Here is a 7,793-nt window from a genome sequence, read left to right as displayed (position 1 = left end):
GCGTTCGATCCTCCCAACAGTTTGGTACAGATACGCCTGTTTGTTGTCGGTCTAATCGTCCCACACTTGTCCCAATTACGTTCCTTTTGTTTTTTATAGAGGTTTCCTTTTATTTTATTTATATATATATTTGTGCGTGTGTATGCATTTTCTTTAAGAATTTCCCTGTTTTATTTCCTCATATTATTCAGTTTCAACTTAAATATGGTAACTTACAAACTACTTTTTGTTGTTGTTGTTGTCATTGTTTGAGGTATTTTTCTGCCAATGAGATTGAAACTACTTTGTTTCAAAATGAATATAGAACAATACATATTAAAATTACTTTGAATTGGAAACGAATCTTAAAGATTATTAAAGGATCGTGATAAAAATTTCTATTAATGAATGATTCTTATTCTTAACAAAATCGCAGAGCAAAAGGAGTGAACGTTATAAACATTAAGTAGATTAACTACAAAAAAAAGGCATCTTTATTATTTATTTTTAAAAAAAATTCATTCCATGAATTAAATATCTATATGAAAAATAAAGAAAAAAGTTAAAAAAAAAAAGAAAACAATGCATTCAATGACTACTCACGAATTATCAAATCAATGTGCTTAGATTTATTGATAATGCAAAAAATATATGTCATTTGCTCATACATCTCAAAATTTGGCAATTTGAGGTCCTTTCATAACTAAAAATATAATTAATTAAATATTTTGCTTCAATAAAAATAGAATCAGAACAGTAAATTTGATAGTGTCTTGGATAAATGGCAAGCTGGACTAAAGAACAGCTAATTTATTGGATAAGATCTACTGGACAGCTTGATGCGCCAAAGGGGTTTAATTTCAAATCCTTTACATAATACGCACCAGGAAAACACAGAAGTACTAGAATATGCAGTTAATTGCTATTTGATATGTATTACATTTTTTGTCATATGTAGGTTATCATAAGCATTATGTTTGCTAAAGATCTAAAATATTAATATAACTAACATAAAACTTATAAATGGATTTTTTAAAAAATATTTATGATACTAAATAATATTTATTTATACGAATAAATGGAAAAGAATATAAAGCAGTAATGGCAAAAACTATATATAATGTCTATCTTTATGTTAAAGTCATAAAATTGTATAGAATGAAAATAAGCATGAATGAAATATTTAAACAAATTCAAAATAAAAAGCGTTGATGATTTGAGTGGATGAACATCTTTCAGATACATAAAATCGTTTATCTTTGCCTCATTTTCACTGAATTTTAAAATTCTGGAAAGGAAAAGTGGTAATCAGCTTGATGGAGAACTTCCGTTTCCTCGAAATGAGAAAGTGGAAATGGAAAATGTAAATCAGTGAATTTTCACAACCGAAAACTAAATGGAGTGTATATCTAAATAAAATGCAGAACCATCTTGTTTGAGAAACTCAAAGAATTAAAAAAAGCAAATTCAATCTCTCTATTCAAAATAGAACCTGTTTCAACACAGATTGTTCACGGTCCATTTTCTTCAGTAGAATACAACTCCTGAAGGAATTCCTTTTATTTATTTAATTTATATTTGTAAATTTACCATTTGTGCTTTTCACAGATGTAAAAATCCTAACACACATGTTTTTATTCATTTATTCACTTTTACTTAAATGTAAATACTGTCAGTGAACAAGGGATAAAATATTTGTACTTTTACATCAGAAAATACAGTATAAGAAGAAGAAATAGATGATATAGACAAGAAAAAGTATAATTCTTGATATGTAACAAATTATTTTTAAGCTAAATGCAAAAGATGAACTTTTACTAGAGATTCATTTATTCTTCAATCTTTTCTGGGAAGATATCACTTCTTTTAGTTCGTAGAATTCAAGTTTTAAATCAAGTAAACAGTATCTTGTCATTTTGTAAATTTATAATTTCGTCACGAGCTATGATTAAAAACTACGGCACTACACTATGATTTTGACGATTTTTTCGTAAACAAGTGTTTTTAACTTTGTGAAAATATCAATGTTTCTATTCATTTGCCTCTTTAGTATGTATATCTTTTAAAAAATGACGAAACAACAACAACAGCAAAAAGTTTTTTTAAAAACAATCATATTTAATCATTTTCTTATTAATAAATATATTTACTTTCATAATAGATTATAAAGAAATAAGAGGCTTCGAATAAATGTAAATTTAAAAGATATTATTTTGAAGGTAAGTAGGTGGGTTATAATATAGCCAGTTAAATAAATGATCAACATACCAATGTTTCTTGAAAAATAATTAATTATGTTTTTACTCATTTAATAATTATTTTAATAATTTAATGTGAATGCACCTGTCAGTTATAATGCTTTATTATTCGAACCCCGCCGGCCGAAGCCTCTCCGTGTGTGTGGTGGCTGGCACATGTATAAATCTGTTGTGGTCATAAAGTCCTTCATTTCGAGAGTAATATCACTGGGGATACTGGTTCAGAGGTGATCGTTCTCTGATTCAGTTCTAAATTACGATCTGTGGATGAGTGAATGAAATGAATGAATGAAGTCCGCTAAAAAGAGTTGCGACATGTGAGTAGTTAAGTCATACTCTTGGCCCTAGCTGGAGCTACTGAAAAAAACAAGAGACGCGCTCATTCGGCTTAAATCGCTGACAGATAACTGTCAGCGGGCTTGTAAAGTGTCATAAGTCACAGCACAACACAACAAAATGTTTTATTATTCATAGAAATTATTTTACAAATATATTTATCTCGCAAGTAGGCTAATAATTTACTAGTGTTCGACCTGTTGCTCCAGGTTGCTTTATCTTCATAATCACAAATCCGCCTTTGGGTACAAAAGTCAATTATGGAGAATGCCAGTTAATTTTGAAATTGTAGTTTGAATTTAAAAGTACTCTTTATAAAACTTCAACACCACATGAGCAAGCATATGCTTTATTCTTGCAAATTTAAGGTAATCCGACGAACTTTTCATAAAATAGAGAATCGAGTTCACATCTTTCCACTCCTAAGCCTCCACAGCGCTATATTTTTAAAAGATATGTTTTAAAATATTTGGAATACGTAGCAGAAAATGTATATTATTGAAAGTAATTAAATTATTGAGCGCGACAATGATTTTACTTTAATTTTGAAATCAAAGCAGCGAAATTTATTAAAGGCAGAAAAGGTATTACATTCCTTCCTTATAATCATCTGACTAATTTTCTGTCTATAAAAATTAAATTTTGAAAGATTTATATGTATCTTACACATAAGGAAATCCTACATATATTAAAGACATCCTTTCTCAGAAGTGCGAATCGTATGATATTTTATTTGTATCAGTAATCAGATGAAAAGTATAATTGTTCGTATTAGTAAACATTGAAATACGAATCTCTGAACAGCGGAAGATTGAAATTTTTCAATAAACTAAATTTAGATGCTTAATTTATTATAAAGTAAATACAGCTTCTTCATGTGATCATTTATTTGATTTCCAAATTAAAGTACAATTCGGAAGCAATTACTTTTGGGGATGACTTGGTGTCAGTTTTTAAAATTTTAAGTTATAAATTTCCTATTGTATAGATTAAGTTCATGATTCTTTCAAAATTTATCGACGAATCTTTAAATCCCGAAAAAAACCCAACTATACATGCTTGCACATAATAGATGTACACTCATGATACGATTTAGAAAAAGCAAAATTCAAAGCCTTTTGAATATTCGGTATTTTGAATATTTGGTAGCATTATTTGTTTTTGAACTTCACGATTTTCAGTCAATAATTCTGAAAACAAGTTTTAGATTTATCAGGTTCTGTTTAGTTGGAGTCAATCAGCTTTTATTCATGTTTATTTTGAATGGCTATTTTTTTTTTTTTTAAGTTGGCTTTCCTTCTTTATAGAAATTTTTTTTTCAATTATTTCTCTGCAAATCTTGACACATTTAAATATTTTCTAAATTATGAATAAAATTAATATAGTATATAGTATATTGATAAGGTACATCTTTTTCAGTATTTAAAAAGAATCTAGAAAAAAACTAAAAGCCTTTAGTTTATAGGGAATCAGGCGGTCAAAATAGTTCTTACCAGAAAATGTTAAATTTTGAAATAAATCAGACGAATTACACATTATAACATTCTCTAACATACGGCTATGGAAGCAATGGCAAAAAGTTTTTTCAAAACTTATATGAACAACAATAAATATTTTTACAAGGATATTTTCTTTTCTTTTCATTTATTCACAACGAAAGTTACAGATTGTACTTGGTGTTATATTATTAAGTAAACCTTTATATTACAAAGTAAACTTTGTGAATTATACAATAAAATATTCTTTAATGTAAAGCTTTAGTAAACAGCGGCAAGAAGCTTCTCCGAATCATTTATCATAAACAATAAACATTTTATTCCATTTTCATTTATTCACCACGAAAGTTACCGATAATAGTTAAAGCTTGAAAATGTTATATTATTAAATAAACGTGGTGAATTATTCAATGAAATAAGAAGTCAAGCTTTAAGAAACAGTGATAGGAAGGTTTTTGAAAACATTTATCAACAACAATAAATATTTTTACAAGAATATTTTATTCTCGTTCCATTTATATACAACGAAAGCTACCGATAGTCAGTTTGACGAATGATGCATGAACAATTCTTCAGACAGTTATTGAAAACTGTCGAAATGATTGGATGTACAGGCACTTTCTGATGATTTATGATATTTCTCTTCCGGCAGGGCATAAGTAAAGGGAAAACGGAATTTAATCAAGGAGCACTTATATAAATCGTACCATCCTCCCAACGCAAATATAGAAAGTTTTAGAGAGATTTTCTCAGTTGAGAGCCTTCAAGCGGCAGCTCTCTTCACAAAAAAGAAGAAAATGGCGGATATTGACGTATATAAATGGAAGAAGAAACCCCAGATGAGGGAAAAAGTTTAATGATGTTCACCATTTGTTCGTACTTTGATGAATTTTGTGGGATTCTATACTGCCGCTGATTATGTTCTTAGAACAGCAAGTCGTCTTTAAAATACCAATACTTAGGAATATTTATTAAATGTATCGCTATATATTTTTTTTATCTAGTTAGTAGGAAAGACGATCGTAAATTTCTCTCGGAAATTATGTTCTTATTTTATTCCACAGAGAATTTTATCTAGAGAGTAATTCCGTTTGAGTAATGGTCCATGTTAAATCATTACAAAAATTACAGAAAAGCTATTTCAAATAATGGACTTAAGCTCACTTAATTTTTGTTTCACAAATACTTTTCAAAGCCCCGCTAGTTTAAAAAGCAATTTGTGTTTTATTATGAGAAAGAAAACGAATACGATTTAATTTGTTTGAAAAGTTAAACGCTTGGAAATTCACCATTTGCATCTAAATTATCGCTCGTTGTTTGTTAAATTTACTGAAGAATATCGAGTGTTTTAAATCAAGAGAACAATAATTCAGATACTTTTGTCTTATAAAGTTAAAAAAAAAGACTACAAGTTAAAATTATGACCTAAAAGAAAAAAAAATATATATTTCTCTTCTTTCTATGGTTCTATGACTGAACTCAGTTTTTAGAAATAAAATATTTTCCTGTTATTTTCTAGGCGGTTCTAATAAGAATTCTGTAGGGTTAAAAAGTTGTGAAAATTTCTGGACAACGAAGATATTTAAAGTAATAATAGATTTCAAATATCGATAAAAATATACATTATATTATATTATATTATATTATATATTTCAATCAATTTCATTTTGATCCGGTATATAACTTCCTTATTATACAGATTTCTTGTAATTATTTGTATTCCCAAAATAAATTTGTCAGGAACTCATTACCAGCAACTGTTTATCAAGAATTCATTATTCATTAGACAGCAATTTGTTAAAAAAATTATGAACTGTGTCAGAACGATAGTTTAGAATCGAAATATACTTTATATATAACATTAAAGTCCCGTAGAATTTTTTTCAGAGATGACTCAGTTTCAAAAACAAAACTTTAGTAAAACTTCAGAAACGTTTCATCACATGATATTTTGACTGAAAATAAATGGTTATTTAGTGGAAAGAGTATCTTTAACATTTTTCGCTCATTGGATTACGCAGTAAATTTTGAGGCAAAAAGATGACACTGCCTTTAACCCGATATGACAATTAATCGATAGATCCAGCTTGTTTTGATAAATTATATTCCATAAATAGATTTTTTTTTAAAAATTCAGCAAATATTTGATGGTCTATTCTGTAATAATTATTATCTAGAATCGATGTATTCTGATTAATGAAGTACGGGTTAGGTATTTTCAAACAATTAACTACTATAGCTCATAAAAGTTTTAAAGTAAAATAAAAATACAGATTGTAACGAATTTCGATAAATCTAAAATTCGGATACTAGCCATAATAAAATAAATAACTATTTTTGTATCCAAACTCTGTTAAATATCGAATAAGTTGAAAATTGGTATAAATAAATTTCTTAAAAACAATGTATAAAGAAAAGAGACTGCAATAGAAATGAAAAATATTTTCTTACCTATGATATTTTCAGCTTAATATCACGTTAAATAGTGTTCTAGCTGATAGAAAACTTTGTCAGCAAAAATGGCTCCAACAATTCGGAGATCACTGTAATGGAAAGTTTAAAAAAATCAGTCAAAAAGAAAAAAATATATATAATATAGTTTTATACGACAGAAATGTTATTTGAGCGATTCAATTTCCTCAGAAGCAATTGCTTTCATTGATCGACAATTCCATCTTTTTTCTTCCTTTTTTTTGAGAATTTCTTCAATGAAATGTCAGTTAAAAGGAAGGATGTCAATAATCTTTTACACACCAAAACTTGGCGGATATGGGTGTCATTGACTGGTTTCATCAATTGTATTTCGATTTCTTTATCCATAAAGATAACGGTAATAGGTGACAAAATAGTTGATGTTGAACAATCATTTTTATCGCTTCTACGAATGACTCTATTTTTAACGGTTGCAAATGTAAAATGATTTTCTAGTAAAAATAATATTAATATCGTTTGCTCAACTAAAATTCATTTTTAACGGAAATTTTCTGAGAGCTAGAATAGAATTTCATTTCAGTTAACTTTTTTTGTCTGACAGTCAAGTACTGTAATATCAGTTGGAGAGTGAATTTGAAAAGTAATAATTTCCTTTATAAATATCTTTTTAGAAATTTAATTTTATTACAAAACAATTTTAAACCCAAAATCAGTTTCAATAATACTTAAATAGTTGTCGTTTTACGCTATATTACTGATATTAGAATGGAAAATTTAAAGGTAAAAAAAGAATATTTACAGCATAATGTTACTAATTTTTATTTCATTGGTTAATACATTACTCAATTACTCCATACATTATTCAATTCAGATCTCTACAATTTATTCAATTCAGATCTCTACAATTTATTCAATTCAGATCTCTACAAAGTGCTAATTACGAATTCTTATGCAACCATGAATTGAGTTATTTTCTAGATATTTGGTTTTAAAATTTTAGCAATCAGTGTTAGTTACTAGAATAATTAAGCACAAGAAAGTTTAAAGCCCTAAAAATTAAAACTGTGAATTTTTTTTTTGTAATTTTATTGACTAATTCACAATGTATGCTTTTACATTTTGCTCTTATTACAAGCGAGTAATCCTTTCTTTTAGGTTAAATGTTAAAATTGAATATTAAAATATTTAATCAATTGACTGACGCTTCTATATTGAATTAAAAAGAAATAAAGATTTATATTTTCATTTTTAGACAAATATACATTGAAAAAACAGTCAGTTGAGTTAATAT

General features: G+C 27.3%; 1 protein-coding gene across 1 annotated transcript in view; it reads right to left on the bottom strand.

Annotated features, from left to right (window-relative positions):
- Positions 1–7,793, bottom strand: part of LOC129970612 (uncharacterized) — a 99,034-nt gene that overhangs the window by 70,591 nt on the left and 20,650 nt on the right. The window contains exon 2 of the mRNA XM_056084475.1: positions 6,521–6,612. The gene's annotated coding sequence lies outside the window, so the exon portion shown is untranslated. The remainder of the gene's footprint in view (positions 1–6,520; positions 6,613–7,793) is intronic.

This window comes from Argiope bruennichi, chromosome 1, assembly GCF_947563725.1.
Source record: "Argiope bruennichi chromosome 1, qqArgBrue1.1, whole genome shotgun sequence".
NCBI classification, from domain to species: domain Eukaryota; kingdom Metazoa; phylum Arthropoda; class Arachnida; order Araneae; family Araneidae; genus Argiope; species Argiope bruennichi.
The sequence above is the reverse complement of the archived record's forward strand: the minus strand, read 5'-3'. Positions and strand labels throughout refer to the sequence as shown.